The sequence below is a fragment of the Trachemys scripta genome, chromosome 3 (assembly GCF_013100865.1).
Source record: "Trachemys scripta elegans isolate TJP31775 chromosome 3, CAS_Tse_1.0, whole genome shotgun sequence".
Taxonomy (NCBI): Eukaryota; Metazoa; Chordata; order Testudines; family Emydidae; genus Trachemys; species Trachemys scripta.
Window position 1 is genome coordinate 179,089,109 of NC_048300.1, and position 20,391 is coordinate 179,109,499.

The 20,391-nt window shown below is 40.7% G+C and overlaps 1 protein-coding gene across 3 annotated transcripts in view; it reads right to left on the reverse strand.

Moving 5' to 3' along the window:
* CYRIA (CYFIP related Rac1 interactor A) overlaps positions 1-20,391 on the reverse strand; it is a 75,480-nt gene that overhangs the window by 30,879 nt on the left and 24,210 nt on the right. The window lies entirely within an intron of this gene.

The following is a 20,391-nucleotide window of genomic DNA, read 5'->3' on the forward strand; positions in this document are numbered from 1 at the left end:
AACAAGTTGGGAGCCTCTATATACCAAGTTAGTTTGGAGTTATAAGAAACCAAAACACACTTTAGAATAATGTTGAAAAAGTGAGATTACCTTATCTTTGAACACTCATAATTCCCCAAAACTCTATATAAGATTTGCTTTAGACATGGCAGGGAAAAAAAAAAAAAAAACAACCTGTATGTTGAGCTAAGATCATATACATGAAATTTCAGGCAGACTGGTTTAATTCTGGAGATATTGGGAGAGACCTCTAACGTAACGTCACCTTCAACCCTCTAGAGAAACTAGCATCTTTCCATTTATCCATCCTGGTGTCCCAACCTGAAACAAATATAGCTCCTCCTAATTAGAAAGCCCATAAATCTCAGGAATAAGAAACAATGTGTATCTGCTGGAAACACTGGCAAAGCCTGTCCGGCCAAGAAGTTATTGAAATTGAATTTGGATTTTAGGCAATCTTCTTAGCATATGTGCAATGTGCCTCACGTGGCATGTGACCAGGCACAGTGAGAGACAATCACACCAGAAGGGATGAAATCATGCTACGGCAGGGGTGGGCAAATTACGGCCTAGGGGCTGCATCTGGCCCTTAATATACTTTAATGTGGCCCTCAAGTTCCTGCTGGGTAGCAGAGTCTGGGACTTGCCCTGCTCTGTGCATGCTGTGGCTCCGTGTAGCTCCCGGAAGCAGTGGCATGTCCCCCTCCGGCTCCTACACATAGGGGCAGCCAGGGCGTTCTGCATGCTGCCTCTGCCCCAAGTGCCGCCCCCACAGCTCCCATTGGCTGGGAACGGAGGCCAATGGGAGCTGTGGGGGAGGCGCCTGCAGATGGGGCAGCATGGAGAGCCACCTGGCCATGCCTCCACGTAGGAGGCAGAGGGGGGACATGTCGCTGCTTCCAGGAGCTGCTTGAGGTAAGCGCTGCTGGGTGCCTGCACCCCTGATCCCCCTCCCACCCTCCAAACCCCTCAATCCCAGCCCAGAGCACCCTCCTGCACCCCAAACCCTCATATCCAGCCCCACCCCAGAGCCCGCAGCCCCAACAGAAGCCCTCAACCCCCCGACCCCAACCCCCAATTTCTTGAGCATTCATGGCCTGCCATACAATTTCCGTATCCAGATGTGGCCCTCAGGCCACAAAGTTTGCCCACCCCAAGGGACAGCTAACTATAAACAGGGTTGCTAAGCAAGGTTCTACCACAGTTTTCAGGGATATGAATAGAAAGGTTTTGAACAAAGAGGTGGGGGAAGGGTGTTTCAGAAAAGAAAAAATGCAGGACTCCCCCCGCCTTGGAACCCACTCACCTCAGGATGCCTGCTTTTAGTTTTTGACTCAAGGTCACTCAAATATTTATGTGCATACAATATTTGACTACAGTATGGTAAAAAAATGCCTGTAACTCTCTGAGCTACATTAAACTACAATTTTCAACATTCCCACCAGTCGAAATATCGTCAAAATATTCTAATATAGGAAAGGCCTATCCAGGATCCTTATTGCAGGGAGGGAGGGGGGACCAAAACTATGATGACATGAGTGTTGCTAGCATAGCGTCAACAGCAGTGTTAACAGTTAATAAATACAACACATTAATCTCGTATTTCACAATTGTTCTAGCTCAAACCTCAGACAAATACATTTGTGTGGAGAGCTGACTGCTCTACCATATTTCAGGGTATAAAAATGGAGAATTTCTACAAAGTAACTTCCACCGGAAAAAATCTCAAATGTAGTATTTTAAGCTTTATCGTGAAGGAAAATGTAGAAGTGCAAACCAGTTTGCTTGTAAAATTTAATCTTTTGTGGTAATGGTGAACTCTACAAAATAGCAGCTAATTATTTCAGCTCAGGGGTGTGAATGTAATTTGTCTCCTCAATCACACAGATTAGATACTCAAGTGAAAAGCTGATAGACTAGCAAATCATGTGTAATCATTAGTTTAGTTTTAGAAGAGCACAATGTTCCGTTTCAGTAACCTGGAAAGTATTTGCTCTCTAGTACTGTGGACTCAGTTTAAAAGATGAGCTCCAGCTCAACATACACATGATTAAAATGTGTGTACTGTAATACTCCTAAATGGGGTGCCAAATTCTGCTTAGTGTCCAAACCACTTAAAATTGCAGAAATAACTTACCTTTCAGTGGTATGCTTTAAATCAATGAATTGCTGACATCAGAATCTCAGCTATATATTTAGGCTTTCTTCTGCTCTCCAAACAGTTCAAATTTAGTTATGAATTTACACAAACATGTAAGAAAAACATCTTTTCTATTTCATTTACATAAATTTTCACGACAGTTAACAGCCTGAAATCCCAATTTATTCCTTAGGTGCTCCGAACCTGAAGCTCTAGACAAAAAACCAAATAAAAAATAAAATAAAAAAACAAACAAACAAACAAACAAACAAAAACACACCAGAGAGGTCATAATAAAAAGTAGTGAGGGTTGAGGACGTTATATCACTATATACACTTATAAATGGGCATCTGGGATCAGACCTGAAGAAGATCTCTGTGTAGCTTGAAAGCTTGTCTCTTTCATGAACAGAAGTTGATCCAATAAAAAGATAATACCTCACTCACCTTGTCTCTCTACATACATTGAAATCAATGGGGGGTGAGGGGCGAGAGGGACGTACTGCCTCAGGCCTTGCATGCATGGGGGAAAACTGACCAGAATAGCTAAATTATACAGGAATAGTTAAATCTTTGCAGGACTGGGAGTCTTAGTGAGAGTGTCCAGTCTTCAGAATTTGCTCTCACCGATACGGCTGCCTTCAGGGCATAATGTAAAATTTATTTTGTTTTCATTGTTTTAAAATAAAATTGGTTTCTAATTTTAAGACTTAATATATCAGTCGCAAAATATATGAATGTGTGCTACAAGTAATAAGGGGAAAAGTGGTCACTACATCATCACCCGCCCTAAAAATTACATAATTACTCAAATGTTTTAAGATCTACTTCCATAAATTAGCTGAAAAAGCCCACTTGTTAGAACTCTGAGAATCCAAAACACACCAAAGGATAGATAATTTCCCCCCTTTTCATTCAGTTATAGTGAGAGCAGGTTGAAATGTTTCAACAAAATGTTTTTTCACTGAACAATGATGATTCCTCAAAAACAATTATTTTGTGGGAATGCTTCAGTTTCTCAACAAAAGTTCCTTCAAGAAAGAGATTGCAGAATAGCAAATAGCCCAAGTGGTTAAGAAACTCATCTGAGTTCAAGTCCCTGTTGTGTCTGACTTGAAGGGACTTGAACCTAGGTCTCCCACACCCTAGGTGAGTGCCCTAGCCATAGGACAACTGGCCACTCTCTCTAGTTTTCTCAACTTTTTTTGAAAGATCTCAGTTTCATCCTGGGGTGACATATTTTTTGAAATCTTGGAAATTTTCAGGGTGGGAAAATGTTCCCTCCCAGCTCTAGTTTCAGGTTAGCTGAAAATTTAACCATTGCTGGGGCGGGGGGTGGGGGAGGGGAAAGAGGGACAGAGGAGAACATTGTAGATTTTTTTAATCCTTCTAAACTCTCTGCCTTAATACTAGATTGTGGAAGGATGTTCTCAAACTCCTATCAACATCTTTGTATAAACTCACCAACATCTATTCTGTATGTATCACTTATTTTACATAAAGGCTATTTTAGAAATGTTAGAGTTTTAAAATGCAATTGAGATTATTTTTTATCCCTCTGGGCTCCCCTGTTGACCATAAATCCTGCTGTATGGACCTGGTAGGAATATCTATCTAGCTATATATATATATATATATATAAAAAAAAAAAAAAAAAAACCCAACTACTACTAAAGCTATCCTAAAACAACTAAACAAAGATAACAATGTTAAAATAGTGGCCCTAGATACCTGTGTTCTATTAAAAAATTGGAAATATACTCCTGAAAAAGGAGACCTAAGGCTTCCAATCCTAATCAACTGTAAGCTATTAGATTTTAAAACCGGTTACTGACCCAGGACCAGCTATTCACTATCTAGGGCAGGAACAATAGCAACAAGACTTGTTAACTGCCTCATTCATCTCAGGGAGATGTCAACAATAACTATTTCATGCCTCATGTAAGCAAGAATGGGGGGGGGGGGGGGAGAGGGAGGGAAGGAAATCAGATTTTCACAATTTACTGAAAGTGATGTCTATTCTGGTGCACAAGCAGGTAGTGTTCGCCTGAGCTTCATCACCTACACACCAGTTAGTCAAGAAGGAGCCCAGTAAACAAGACAATGAGCACATTCAAGTGAAGCCAAACTGAAAGAGCTCAGAAACCACACAAAATCATGTTGATCATCAGCAATTATTCATACATTCACAGAGTTTAAGGCCAGAAGGAACTATTAGATCATCTAGCCTGACCTCCTATATAAACACAGTTCATATAATTTCACCCAGTTATTCCTGCATTAAGTCCAATAACTTGTATTTGGCTAAAGCATATCTTCCGGAAAACATTCAGTCTTGATTTGAAGATATCAAGAGAGGGAGAATCCATTACTTTATGTTTATAGTTTGTTCCAATGGTTAAAAACACTATTAAATTTTCTGCACAGATTTCCAATTTGAATTTTTCTGCTTTAACTTTCAGCCATTGGTTCTTGGTATACCTTTCCTCTAATAGATTAAATATCCCTTTAGTACCTGGTATTTTGCCCTCATTAAGGTACTTATACATTGTAATCAAGACACCTCTATCTTTTTGATAAGCTAAACAGAGAAATTTAAGCCTCTCACTGCACTGCAAGACATTTTCTCACATCTTTGAATCATTTCCGTGGGTCTTTCCTGCACTATCTCCAATTTTTCAAAACCCTTTTAAAAATGTTGACAGCAGAACAGGACTGAACTTTCCAGTATTTGTCTCACCAATGCTATAAACACGAGTAAAATCGCCTCCCATACTCCTACTCCCCAAAGTCACTGCTTTCCAGTATATACCTTCCCCTCCCCATTCTATAGGAATGGCCTACATTCTTTCTTCCTACACTTACGTAGGTAGAGCTTGGAAGAGTACTACCACCTCCTACCCCCGCACCTTCCAATGTGACCAACCTCAAACTGCTTAGATAGCTGAAATTTTAGTTGTAGTTCTGGGCTACGATTTCTGGTCAAGATTGAAAGGTGCATACTAACTTTACTCTATCACATTATTAGAGCAGACACTTAACAGCTAAAGTTGCAAATAAGTTTTCATTATAAGCCTGAAACTGACTCACCCTCTAGAATCCATTAAAAAAGTCTTTTTTTGGCCTCAGAACTGTTGTATTAAATCTGAAGCACAAGTAGAATTTCTCAATTTATTTTGAACAGACTCAAACAAGGGATATTGAGTCCTTTTATCTTCAATGACTGAGGTGCAAGAAAGAGACCACAGATGATAAAACCTGGAGTGGATAAAATGTGTGTGTGACGGAGATACTCCAAGACTAGACTGATTTATGTCAAAAAGGCAGCCAGATCACTTGTATATTGATTACTAAGAGCCATCAATAACAGCTGAAGAAACATGCATACAGAGGTGGGTGACCTTCTAAGAGACAGAAGAATAGCCGTAGTATGTCACCAGAATATCACTGGAACTAATCATACAGTATATAGAGAGCGTGCATTTCTCTAATAAGGCTAGAGACCGTTCCTAGAGAACTTTCATACTGCATTACCTCCACCTATACTCAGCAACACAGAGATCATTCTGATTACACACCAAAGGCAACACTATTACTCATCTCCAAAGAAGACAATCATTTCAGCCCCAGTATGACCCATAAACATATCCTTTAAAAAAACCAAAAAGGCATAAATAATTTCACAACAAAAACTAAAATCAATAATAACTGGGAATGATTTACCCACACATCAACTGGTAGAAACGTGTAACATACCTGAATTACAACATAATAAATGAAAAAAGGAAAGCAGGGCTATGTGATCTGTACAGAGTAGGCCACAAGATGGAGAGTAAGACATACATCATTGATAAAAAGCAAGTTGCAAACAAACCCCAGTATAAGAGTAACAGTTCAAAGAAGAGAGAATGCCATAATACAGAGCTAGACTGATAATGCTCCAAGTCTGGAATCCACACGCAGACTGTCGGGCACACAATCAGGAAAGCGAACTATAGGAAGCATTCTACAGATCTGAAGGGATTAACATATCACTGCTTAATAAATGGCCCACTATGATAAATAATTCCCCTGATTCCATCACACTGGAGAGCTGGCCAGTATTGTCAGAGCCTGCAACCCCAATGACAGAAATACTCACTCGAAAGATACCTCACCACAATCATGAAATAAAAAGGGATGACCTCAGATTATAATACCTTAATTTCTCTGAACTGGAAGCCTTTTGTCTAGCATTACAACCTCAAAAATGTTTTTTGTTCCACATCCAAACCCCTCCATGTATGTTCTATCTTGAGTTTCTACATACTTTGTCCTGGGCTTTGGAGGCTGCAGTGTCCCAGAAGGAGCTATCTTGACGGCATGGAGATGAGGTTGTGTCATATCTTGCTCCTGATCCACTGATGGATTTGCAGGTCAAGATCAGGACTTTATACAGTTAATAGAAGTGGAATGGAAGCCAGTGGAGGGACTGGAGCACCAGACTAATATGCTTGTGGCTGAGATGGCAGGAAGAGACACATTTTGTACAGGTTCTTTATTGCTTCCACAATTAGCTTTGTATACAGTGTATCCAGTTTCAATCTGAGGGACATACAGATCAAGTTCGCAGATGCTCATCCTGGAGAAGGGGTAAAGTTTGCAAGCAGGAAGGAAGTGAAAAAGGTTCTTTCCCATAATCCAATCATGCTTTGGCTTGCTTTGAGAAATGGGGCAGATGCCTTTGATAGAAAAAGGAATACAATGTTTTGCCTAATTCAAAGTCCCCCCACTTCAAATCAGGGATGGTGTCCCTAGTCTCTGTTTACCAGAAGCTGGGAATGGGCGACAGGGGATGGATCATTTAGGGATTACCAGTTCTGTTCATTCCCTCTAAAGCACCTGGCATTGGCCACTGTCAGAAGACAGGATACTGGGCTAGATGGACCCCATAGGGCCGTTCTTATGTAACCACATTGTTTAGACCTGGATTGAGTTTGACTCAGCTGTTCTTCAGCCAGAGAGAAGTCTTACAGAAGATATCACAGGATGTTCCTCCACTTAACCCATATCAAGATCACAGAAGCCATCGCAATAAATGCCCCCCAGAAATGTGCAATTTTAACTGTCTGAAGTGATTTATTTGGAAAATATCCTATAGACCATGCAGAGGTTGAAAATGAAAGTATCATTGCTCATCAGATGTGGTGTACAAATGCAGAAGAAAATTAGGAACAGAAGGACTTGCACAGTACTTTAATAATGTAGCTGTTCCTTTTTGTCCATCACTGGTTGTCTCATCTGTTATTCAAGCTCTTGATGGTGCTTTGTGGAGTATACTGAACTGCACTCAGAGCAAATTCAATACAAATGCTTTAAAAACAAGATGAACCTTTTCATACCCTAGAGCTTTGAGAAAAATCTTACCCTAATTCTACAGAAATGAATAAATATTTTATCACCATTGTTGTGTGTGTGTCAAAATATCAAATCTAATTTCAATCAAACCTGCCATATCAATCCTGAGGTAACTGGTGATGTGCTAATGCTTGTATTATGCCCAGTCTGAACATGTATATTATTTTATTTTTTTATTTGTAGCCTTTATGAATAAGGTAAACTATGAAGAACAAATCTGAACTAATCCTTGCAAGTATTCCACTCTGACAAAAGAAAACAAATGCTATCTTATAATGCTAAGCAAGCAATTTATTTGTACAAGAAATTCTGTGACATCATAAAAATTCTGAAATAGTGGTTATTGACACACTGTATGCAGTAATATTGCAAGACATCGTGATTAAGGATGAAATATTAAGTCTTTATAAAGACTATATATTGTTTAAGTATTTTAGTATGCATGAGGGTGACGATATTTGGTAGTTCTGTTACACAAAGTAACAAATGGTCATTGACTTCTGTGTAATATTACCCTTTCATATTCCATTGACACTTCCAGTGAATAAAATGCATTATTCTACAACATTGCAAATAGGTTAGTGGGGCACTTAGATCATACATATTTTGATTGCAACTATTAAGATTCTAATTCACCTGGCAGTTTCAAATTAGTTAGTTTAAGATCTGGCACCATTTCTGAGTGACAGCAGAAGAGAGAGACAGAACATAGATTCCTATTATTTATTATGTATATTGTGGCTTCCTTACATTATTGTAAAAGTGATTGGGGCTCCATTGGGCTATACCAAGTAAAAGGATAGACCTACTCTGAAGACTTTACAGCCTAATTTAAATCAAGTATAACTAGCACTAAGAAGGACTGGGAAGAGGGGAGAGATGAAGGAAGCAGCAATAAGAACATGCATTACCATAGGCCAGCTAGATTTAAAAAAATAAGATATGAATAACAAATATATGGAGGCTAGGTTGATGGCTTGCACCGACATTATTGATTGACAATTTATAAAGAAGGCATGAAAGGTTTGTTTTACCCTCTGCTTTTTACTTCAGAAATATCAGAAGCAGCATTCTACAGTTTTACAAGACAAGACAAGAGCAGTAATCCTTCAGCTCAACTCCGTACTGATTAGGCCTCAACTGGAGTATTATGTCCAGTTCTGGGCACTACATTTCAGGAAAGATGTGGACAAATTGGAGAAAATCCAGAGAAAAGCAACAAAAATGATTAATGGTCTATTAAACATGACCTAGGAGGGAAGACCGAAAAAACTGGGTTTGCTTAGTCTGGAGAAGAGACAACATAACTGTTTAAGTACATAAAAGGTTGTTACAAGTAGGAGAGAGAAAAAATTCTTCCCTTTAACCTCTGGGGATAAGACAAGAAGCAATGGGTTTAAATTGCAGCAAGGGCAGTTTAGGTTGGATATTAGGAAAAACTTCCTGTTAGGGTGGTTAAGCACTGGAATAAATTGCCTAGGGAGGCTGTGGAATATCCATCATTGGAGATTTTTAAGAATATTTACACAAACACCTGTCAGGGATGGTCTAGATAATACTTAGTCCTGCCATGAGTGCAGGGAACTGGACTAGATGACCTCTTGAGGTGCCTTCCAATCCTATGTTCTATGAATACCTACTGGATGTCTCAAAAGGTGCATATTGTTAACTATCCCACTTTAATCTAGGGACCAACATACTGAATCTTTAGAAATTCCTTCCTCCAAAATGTTAGCCTGGCATTCAAGTTAAACAGGTGTTAGAAACAGCCTCCTCCATCCTACCTACAAGATATAAAGTTTTAGACAGTTTAACTCTTCCCTCCCAACCCTACCCTCAATTGTTCAAGTTTAATTTTCTTGACGCTTTTGCTGTTACCGCTCAGTCTTCTCCACTGGAAGCTCAGGTCCTGTCTAATATCAGCCTAAGCAGTCTTCCCCATGGACACACTTCGAAGACAGGAGAAGTCAAAGAACAAAAACAAAAAACACTCAGGGCCATTTTCCCTCCTTGCATATCACCTTTTGCTAATTGTCACATTAGCTTCCTTAAAGGGCAAAATAAAGATCCAGCTGCTATTATAGCAGAAATCCTAGAAACTCCTAGATAGGAAAGACAAGATATCAATCTTCTTTACCTAAGTAGAATGTAAAATATCAGCTTCACAGGATAGCTTCCCCCACCACACACACACACCCAGCATGAGCAGTTACAATCTTTTATTTTTCCAAAGTCATAATAAAAGAAAATCTGCAATGTGGAGAAGGCAGCTAAACAAGCCCACAGATGGTCTGGAAATAAAAAAAATCCAGCAACTGATCAAATACAAAACACCTTTTCACAGCACACAATGAGAATTAGCAATTCAAAGTTAAATTTGTTAAAATGGTAAAGGAAATTTAAAATATGTTGACAGACTTAACTGTGGCAAATCACGATCAGAAACTACTGTTAATTTAGCTATGAAAATTGCACAGTAATTTTTTATTAAGACAATAAAATTGATACACAGTAGAACGTATGTTCAAGTTCAGCTTTGTTATACACTACTATTTTAGATCAATTCACTACTATTATTAGGTCAAATTTGCATAGTAACTAATCATATAAACCCATTTATGATTCTCAGCTTACTCCCTTCATATTACAAGATGCCCATGACCAGAAAGCTCCATTATACAAAGAAAACAGAGTATTGTTCAGTGATGTGAGAAAAGTTAAACACATGCACAAAAGTGGACATTGTGCAGTTGTTTTGACAACCCTGCAATGCTACTCAGTGGATTTCCTGTGAAGGAGACATTTAAAACTCACAGACCAGTCTATAGACATTTGCTCATTCAATATGGCTTCATGTGAAAAAGGGATAGAACAAGCTTTGGAGTAAGACATTTGTTGATTAAATAGTGCCCTCTGCTGCTTGCAAGGGCAACTACAAGGAAGAGACATATTTCAAGTATTTTTTTATTATCCCAAAAATTCCATACTATTACAGTATTACCACTGTCAAACAGGAACGACATACAAAAAGGCTTGAAGATGAAAACATATAACTCCATATAATTTTTAGTCTCTTCAGAGTATATGTTTTTTGCCAAAGTAACTTCCACAGCAATCTTGATCAGGTGGGGGGGGAGGGAGGAGAGAATCTTTAATCAATAACTCATCCTGGGTTTTGAAAATCAAATTAAATTATTTACAGTTGATGCATCAAAAATTCTGCAGTTGAAACCCAGGCCCTGTTCCAAGGCCCTCTAATGCAATTAGAAAAAAACAAAACAGCCAGGCTCATGCGAAGTAGTGGAAATGTATTTAGGGAAAAGTGGTCCAAACAACACTAAAAAACACTACCAGCACACATGAATATATTCAAGAGAGTAGAGAAAAGGAGTGTAACTTCCCCTTATTATTTGCCTCCCCCACTTCTACTAGGAAGCATTTTCTTTCATAGTATAAGGAATATATTCCATTGAGGCCACCCAAACTTCTATTGTTTTTTTAACATTAGTTTACAATTTTTTTAAAAGTGGGTGCCTAAAGCTAGCAATGGGAGTTTTGGGGTGCTCAGCACTGGAAAAAGATCAAGCCACTTATTTGAGCACTTAAAAAAGGATTTCTGAGTCTAACCATACATCCAGATTTTTTAAAGACTTTAGCTTTAGAATTCAGAAGCCATGCTCTAATAGTACAAGTCATATCAGGGTGTGTATCAATAGAAGTCACTTCGAGTGGCTTTGATGCACAAGGTCAAAAACTTCTCCTTCATCCCAAAGTATCTCTGCAGACAAGGGGAGCTGTACAGAATCACTATTCATTCCTGTCCTGGCTTGTTCCTCCAATACGCCTACCCTGGTTGTGTCCCTGCATACAGTGTCCTGCCATCATACCGGTTGCGTTTGCACTGTTTTCTTTGGCTTCCTACCATATTTGTCTTCTCCTCACCATCTTAATCTTTTTGATTGTTGCCAATCCCATATCCTGATTTCACATCCTACTCTGCTCCTAACAATTTATCTCAAATCATTCCATTTTACACCAGACATCTTTCAAAATAATCTCATCTTTACTACTTCCAGCCTTATGTCGTCTGTTTCATTTAAAGCAGTTGCTTCTAAACTATAGCGCAATACTGTTAGCATGCTTTGGAACCAAAAATGAATGTTTATAGCAGCCACTATTTTGTCAATGTCTATGCAGCACTTGTAGCTGCGGCCATCTCCTTATAACCTTTATGGAGCCATTGGCACTAAACCAAGCTTTCTCGGTACACAAGATTTTACTTGTTTATGACTTCACCGTTGCTGCATTTCAACACTGTCTACTGCCCCTTTTCCAAGATGCAACCACTTGCATCTTCTTGGCATTTATTGTAAGTACAAGTCAAGTACACAGATTTTCCAGAGTAGTGAAAAATATCATTAATTCAAACAAGCATGCCTACCAGCTGTACAATGCATAAACTAAAGAGCTCAACTCTAGTTTAGAGTTGTCACACCCTCCAACTCCTCTAACATTTTTCCATTTTCATACAGTTAAAAAACCACAATGAAAACCACATTCCCTGCCCCAATGTCTTACACTGAACTTTGACTTGAACCAGTTGCTTCATTTTCCACCAATTCTTATAGCACTGAAGGAGTCTTCATATACAGCTTTTTTAACTACAATTATCTTATCTGAAATGCCATATGATTTTGCTATTTTCGATAATGCTTCCCTCCAAACTGAATCAAATGCCTTCATAAAGTAGATGAGAACAACAAACAGCCTTATATTCCTTCTCTCTCCTCCCGTAATGTCAGAGCATAAATATCCAATCGATATGGCCTGGTCTAAAGCCACTGTTCCTCACCTGCTACTTCCCTAAAAACTGGCCTTAATCTATTAATAATTAACTTTCATCATGATTTTTGACACATTCAAAATCTTGTACCATAGCTTGCTCAGATACACTGGTATAGTTGGGCAGTGGAAAGTACTAGGGAACATACTTCAGGAAGCAATCATTGATGCACTGAAGTGATCTAATAGGGCAGATGCATCTTAACACACAATTCTGTGTTTAGAAAAAATTATTAGACTCCTCTCTAGATTTCATAACTAAAGGAGGACTCCATTAGAATTTGAAAGAACTATTTCCATCCCCATCCTGCACTTTTAAAATTTTACTTTTTGCCAAACCTCTTCTCCACTCATACCATCTTCTCCTTTTACCATAATGTTGGACCTGTGTAACATCATTTGAAAAAGTGCCACTTTTAGCATATTCTATCTAGAAATAAAAGAAAACAGTATAAAGAGCAATACACCTCTACCCCGATATAACACGACGCAATATAACACAAATTTGGATATAATGAGGTAAAGCAGGGCTCCGTGGGGGCGACGGGGGCTGCGCACTCCGGTGGATCAAAGCAAATTCAATAACGCGGTTTCACCTATAATGCGGTAAGATTTTTTGGCTCCCGAGGACAGCGTTATATCGGAGGTGTATTTAATTCTTCATAAGTGGCTGTAGTGATAGCAGTTATCCACTAAGTGGCATTATTTACTCAACTATAGCAATACAGCAAAAATTATCATCTGAACACAGTGCATTTATTTTCCTAAAAATGAATAGGCTGAAGAACAGTATTTTGGATAATCAATTTCATTTATGAATGCTGAAGATTTAAGCATTATTCCAATTTAATTAACAGGTTTCAAGCTTATTAGTAACCTGGCACTACCAGGTTATTAGTTCAGTCAACACAATTGTAAATACATAGCAGAAATGTCCAGTCACAAAGCAAACATTAGAAAGATGCAAAACAGAAATGTCATATCACGTTGTAATTTGGGAATCTGTCTGTACGATTTATAAATTATGAACTATATATCTGCATGAGGCTGCAAACTTAATTTTGAATGTGCAGCTTTTCACCTTCTCTACTGCCTGTTTGCCTCCAAGGTGGACTGAAGCTCCAATACACAGAGATACAGGGCTGAACAATAGAGGCTAGTTGACTAAGTACCTAATTGCTGGAAATCTATTCAGTCTAGATAGACTGATTCCTGCCCAGAAGGACAGGCATAGCCAGGGGCAGGTCACCTTGGCAACGAAATCATTTGACAGTGTTTGTCATGTGGTAAAGTTGGTGAAGGGTGTCAACTGAATTGGGGAGGGAGAGGGGAAAAGGTTTTAAAAGAGCAGAAACTGGTCTGCACAGGGGCCATTTTTCTCCAGTCCACAATGGAAAAGCAATCCAGCAAATGGCAGCCATGACCCATGCACTGGCACGGAAGCAGAAGAGCTCTGGACGGCCTCCCGCAGGCCAAAAAATGTCCTGAAGTGGTGAGGAACGCCAGGACACAAGTGCAGTGTTTATTGTTTTCTATCATCTGCACTCTCCTGTGCATTAAATGATTAAGAGCATAAATGTGTTCGAGAGATACAGACACAGAGTCTTTCTATAAGAGAACTGCTTCTCTACCACTGTGTGCTCCTGAGAAAGTTAAACTGTAAACGAGAAGCTTCACACCTTTTGGGTGGAATCTGGGACAGCATGTGTTTAAGCAGGGATGAATCTACTCCCTGCTGCATCCAGAGGGAGTAGGCAGCTGGAACACAGGCTCCAGCTCTCCAAAGAGGGTATCATATAGAAGATCTGTATTCTGAGAGCGTGCCTAGAAACCCTGGGACTGGGGCAGTGGCTAGACTCTGGTTCAGGTTTATGGGCTTAAAAACACCCAGGAATCCAGAGCAGCAAAGGCTTGGATTTCCTCACAGCAGCCCTAGTGAGGGGCTGGAAAGGAGTGCTTGCTAGGATTACTTACATGAGCATACGGCTAAAAATCCAATCATGGAAACAGTCAAGTCTGAATCAGTGGAACATTAGTACAATGGAAGCAGAGTGCTCAACCGAGGACTGTATAATATTTTCATACATGGATACCTCAAATTTAGAAACCTAGATGCATACCAAGGCATCTGTAAGTAAGTGCTGAAAACTCACAACTCTAGCTAATTCCAGTTGTGGGTGCTCCACACTTCTAAAAATCATGCCAGATATTTAGATGCCTAATTTTAGGCAGCAATATTGAAGATTTTGGCTCTAGTATTTCCAAAAGTTATTATACTACATGTAGAGTAAAGTATTTTCAGATTGACTAAGATGCACTCAGTGTTTACAGGCAAAGAGCTAGTTCATTAGAATTAGCTTAGCTTCTGAATGGGTCTGATTTGCCTCATGTAGTCATTTACACCTGCGAAATAATAGTGTTTCAAGTAGGTATGAAACACTATTATTTGGTTTTGGTAGCACTTTATGTCCACTTTGCACAACTATAAATGATTACACTAGGCACAAACAGAAGGCAGTGGAGAATTTGCATCAGTATATACAAGAGCACAGTGCAGTCTTGGATCTGACTTGTAGACTAGATAATAACCTCTTCATTTAGGCCCCAATTTTGCAAATACATAAGCGTGTGCATAGCTAAATTTGCATGCTTAAAACACTTCAAAGAGTGAGGCCATTCTGTTTTTACAAATGGATTTTTCCTGATTTGTGTAGGCACAGCAGAGTTCACACCAGGCCAACAACCTATTTTACACATCCACCTACCACAAACATTTGGTGCACATGAGCAAATCTACTACCAAATTCTTCACATCAATTAATTCAAGAGCTGTTTAAAAACGGTTTATTTGCTCCAGTTGGAAAGTATTTGAGGAAGAAGTCAGCAAGTTTTGTTAATGGAGATGGACACCACACAAAGGTGTGTGTTTTCAAAATAAATTAAAATGAGTGCTTAAAAAAAATTCACACTGTGCTCACTCTCTACGGCCTCTCATTTTGCTTCTGGTGACAGTTCAAAGCCCTGGTCTTACAGCATGAAAAGTCAATGGAACTTGTGTGCCCAAGTCATGAAGGTGCCTTAAAAACCCTACCCATAATATTTTAGGTCATCAATAGGCTGGGCACAAGCTGCATCAGAGAACACCTCTCCATTCATGCCCACTGAGAAAGCTCCAGTCTTGAGAGTGCAGCCAGGACGATACTCTCAAAGGTATTCTCCGATCTAGGCACTTGACTGTGGAACAATCTAGCACAGAAGATAAAATTAAGCACAAGTCTGAGCCTTCCCATTTTCTTAAAAAAAACAAAACCCTATACCTTTTTGCAACATCCTTGCTGCAAGTAACACATGACAAAGAATTACAATTACATGACTCTCCTTAAGGAAGTAAGGGGGGAGGGATATCTCAGTAGTTTGAGCATTGGCCTGCTAAACCCAGGGTTGTGAGTTCAATCATTGAGGGGGCCATTTAGGGATCTGGGGCAAAAATCTGTCTGGGGATTGATCCTGCTTTGAGCAGAGGGTTGGACTAGATGACCTCCTGAGGTCCCTTCCAACCCTGACATTCTATGATTCTATAAGGGCTTGTCTATACTTACGCGCTGGTTCGGCGGCAGGCAATCGAACTTCTGGGTTCGATTTATCGCATCTTGTCTGGACGCGATAAATCGAACCCAGAAGTGCACCCCATCGACTCCGGTAATCCTGCTCGGCGTGAGGAGTACGCGGAGTCGACGGGGGAGCCTGCCTGCCGCGTCTGGACCGCGGTAAGTTCGAACTAAGGTACATCGACTACAGCTACATTATTCGCGTAGCTGATGTTGCGTACCTTAGTTCAAATTGGGGGGGTTAGTGTAGACCAGGCCTAAGACTCACTTATGTCACAATGCCGATAGAACATTTGACAAATGACTAGACAGCAGGCATGATCAGAAAGCTGCTTATTTATTAGATATTTGTATTGAAACAGCACCCAAGAGTTCCAGTCATGGACCAGGACCCAACGTGCTAGGCACTGTACAGACAGAACAGTCCCTGCCCCAGAAAGCTTACCATGTAATGACGACACTAATCTTGATCTCGATATTGTAAGCAGTGTACAAGGTATCTAAACGTTTTTTGTCCGATACTTTACTGTAAGCTCTTTGAAAAAAGGGACTAGTTTTTCACTTTATCTGGGCTCAGTGTCTAGCATAATGGGGCTCCCATCCAAGAAGGTGGGACAGCATTTCTGTGGAAGAGGCTGCACAGCCTGCACTAGCAGTGAGGTCCCCTCATTTGCTGCTGAAATCACTGAGAGCTGGGTGACACCTCAAGAGACCGACTGGCAGAGGTTGCAGTAGAGAGGCAGGTGGCAGCAGAAAGCGATGGTGCAATGCCATCGGCGGAAGAGCAGATGGTGGAGGAGGAGCAAACGGTGGCACAACAAATGACTGCAGTGGAGTGAATGGTGGTGCAGCGGCGGCAACAGGCACCAACACAGAGTGCATGACAGCAACTGTAAGCCAGTTGCAACGGCAGCAGCAGCAATGCTGCTCGATGTTTCCCCTTGCCACCCATCCCCTCCCAGGGTGGGAGATAAACTCATGTGAGCACAACACTGAAACGGGTCTTCACTGACCAAGGACAGCAACCATGAGTGGGGTGCGGCATGTTCAAAGAACATTTGTCAGACTTTCACACTGCAAAGTGAGAAACTGAGGCAAAGGACACTGCCCAATGTACTCTGGGGCGGGTGTTTTGCTCCTGGTCAGATGTGTTCAAATCATGATGGTGGTGTTTTCCCAAATTAATGCCGGGTTCCTTTCTCCTTCTTTATTAAAAGTTCTCTGTGCTATACAGAGACTCGGCGCTTGCGATTGGGGAAATATTACCTCTTAGAGGCGCTCAAGGGTGATGTTTAAATTTTCCCAGATTACTGGATGGGGGCTTGAGCTGGTTGTATTGTATTGTTAAGTGGGACATATTGAACTCAGCCCTCGTTGCTCCACCGGGAAGAAGGGTTACACAAGATTGGGGCCTCTAGGTGTTATGACAATACAAATATTAAATACAACAGCATCAACAACCACAAAATCCACAGTAAGCAAAAACTGGCACAAGTGGGGGAAGGCTTTGAAAAGATTGCCGAATCCTATATGATCATTCCTATACCAATCTTGTTTCTGTGCATCGTACTGAGATTCTATGGTAACAGAAACAACATAAATACTTATGATCAATAAAATAAAAGTGCCCAAGAAAGCATGTGCAGTAGAATCATTTTGTCATTGAATCTGGATACCTAGATTGCTCTACAAGATGTTTCTGGGTTTATTTCTTAACCAACCTTTTTTAAAAAAAAGACAAATAGTTATGAACAGTTACGTATTTTGGTCCTTCCACTTGAAAAGGATTAGTGAAAGTTTGGGATCTATTTCAATCATTGGTCAAGAGACATTCATGCATTGTGAATGTGCCTAACACCATAATATTTGTGTGTAACAAGAGTACCACAGTTCACTTGTTAACATATTGATCTCTACGGGGCTGGCCTTACCATGAAGTGAACTGAGGTGGCCGCCTCAGGTGCCAGACTGGGGGGGCGGGGGAGGGTGAAGGCGCCACTAGAACCCAGAGTATAGAAAACTGTGTCTGCTGCTGGTGCATACGTATTCTCTCTGCTCTAGATGCACAGACATGGTGGAGTGCTGTGCTGCAGGAAGGAGGGCACAAGAGACGTAACAGACAGGCAGGAGAAAAGGTGAGAGGGAATAACAGAAGGCAGCAGGAGCTGCAGGGAGAGAGAGGAGGAGCAGCCTCTTATGTACCTCTCTAGCACCCCCAGGATCTTAGGGAGCTTCCTGTTTCCTGCTGCTTCCCTGAACCCACTTGAGGAGAACAGGCAGTCAACTGAACTAATAGGAGCCAGTTAGGCCCTTAAGACGCTGATATCTTCCCTCACTCAGGCCCTGCTGCCAGCCTGCTTATTTGTCCCCTTCTATTGAGTGTTGAGAGCCACTATAGCTGGCACAGAACAGCAATCATGAGTGAAAGAAGAGAACACCCCTCTGGGGCAGAATTCAGAAAAAGAAAGCAAGCAAGAGTAGGTTAGATAAATGTCTATCAGGGATGGTCTAGACAGTATTTGGTCCTGCCATGCAGGCAGGGGACTGGACTCGATGACCTCTCGAGGTCCCTTCCAGTCCTAGAATCTATGAATCTATGAAAAGGAAGCTTTTCTATCTAAGCAGGAAGGAGCTCTCCTGAGATACATAGACACAAATGTTCCCGGTGAGCCTTCCAGCCCCAGTGAGGATGTGAGTGGTGAGTAAATGCCTGATCTTCCAGTTAGTCAGAGTGCAGGTGACCTGACAGCTACTGCAGCATCCATATCTCCATCTCAAATGGACGTAACCATGCACATTCCAGAAAAGTGTAGATCAGAGAAGAGCGTGGTGGAGGCGCAAGAAACAGTTGCTGCCGAGTTTAATTCCTTAAGTCTAGATGATCCAGGGCTGTGGACCCACTTGAGCAGTAGCCTGAGGGACTTCCTTGTACTGAATGGGCTCAGCAAGTGAAAAAGTCATGTTCCCCAAAGACTATGAAAATAGGAGTTTCCATCCAACACATTACTGGCGTGAAATCCTCAACGGTGACGAAGTGGAGAGGCCACGGCTTATGTACTCAAAAACCCAGAAGGCTGCATACTGTTTTTTTTGCAAACTCTTCCAGTCTAATGTTCCAGCCTCACTGGGTTCTACAGGAACAAAGCTCTGGAAAAAAATGGCTAGAAATCTGGCATGCCATGAGAAGGCAGCAAATCACCAGAGAGCATTCCATAGGTGGAAAAAGCTTAAGATGAGACTAAGGTTAAAGGCCACCATAGCTGATCAGCATCAAGAGAAGATTGCATCAGAGTCTCTTTACTGGCAAAATGTTCTGAGAAGGCTCATTCTCACAATGGCAATGCTTGCTACCCAAAACCTAGCACTGTGTGGCACTTCAGATCAGCTGTATGTGCCAAACAATGGAAACTTCCTTGAAATTGTGGAGCTGATAGCGGAGTTTGATGCTGTACTCCAGGAGCATCTAAGAAGATTCACCACCCAAGAAATGTACACACACCACTACCTTGGAAAAACAATTCAAAATGAGATCACACAGTTACTGGCAACAAAAGTCAAACAGAAGATTGTGGCACATCTGAAGTCAGCAAAAGATTACTCTGTTAGTTATTCTGGACTGCACACCTGACATCAGCCATACGGAACAAATGACTTTAATGGTGCGTTTTGTAACAACAACAGAACCTAATGAAAATGTCCCAACAATGGTGACTGTCAGAGAGCATTTTCTAGAATGCATTGATATTGATGATACTACAGGAGCTGGTATGACAAATGTGCTTCTTAAAAAGCTGGAAGATACCGGAATTGTGATAGCTGACATGAGAGGTCAGGGCTACTATAGTGGTGCCAACATGAGAGGAAAGAACAGAGGAGTGCAGACACAGATCCGAGAGTCAAACCCTTGAGCTTTTTTTGTCCCATACAGTTCTCATTCATTGAGCTTGATGGTCAGTGATGCAGCATCAGGTTCTAGTGAGGCTGCTGATTTTTTTAATATAATTCAAAGCATTTATGTATTTTTCTCTGCATCAACTCAATGGCAAATTTTGAAGCAACGTCTGGGAACATCCTCTCTGACACTGAAACCACTGAGGGCCACATGATGGGACAGTCGAGTGGAGGCGATAAAGCCTATCCAACACCAAATTGGGAAGTTAGATGATGTCATAGTTGCCATTATGGAAGATAATGCTATGACAGGAACTGTTCGTGGGAGAACAGTGGCAGAGGGAAATGGAATCACCAGAAACATACTTCAAATTTCTGCGTGGCTTAGTGTTGTAGCATGACATACTGTTTGAAATAAATGTTGTAAGCAAGAGACTCCAAGGTGTTGACCTTGATATATCTGGAGCAATTGAACAACTGAACAAAGCAAAGTCATACCTACAGTCTTACTGA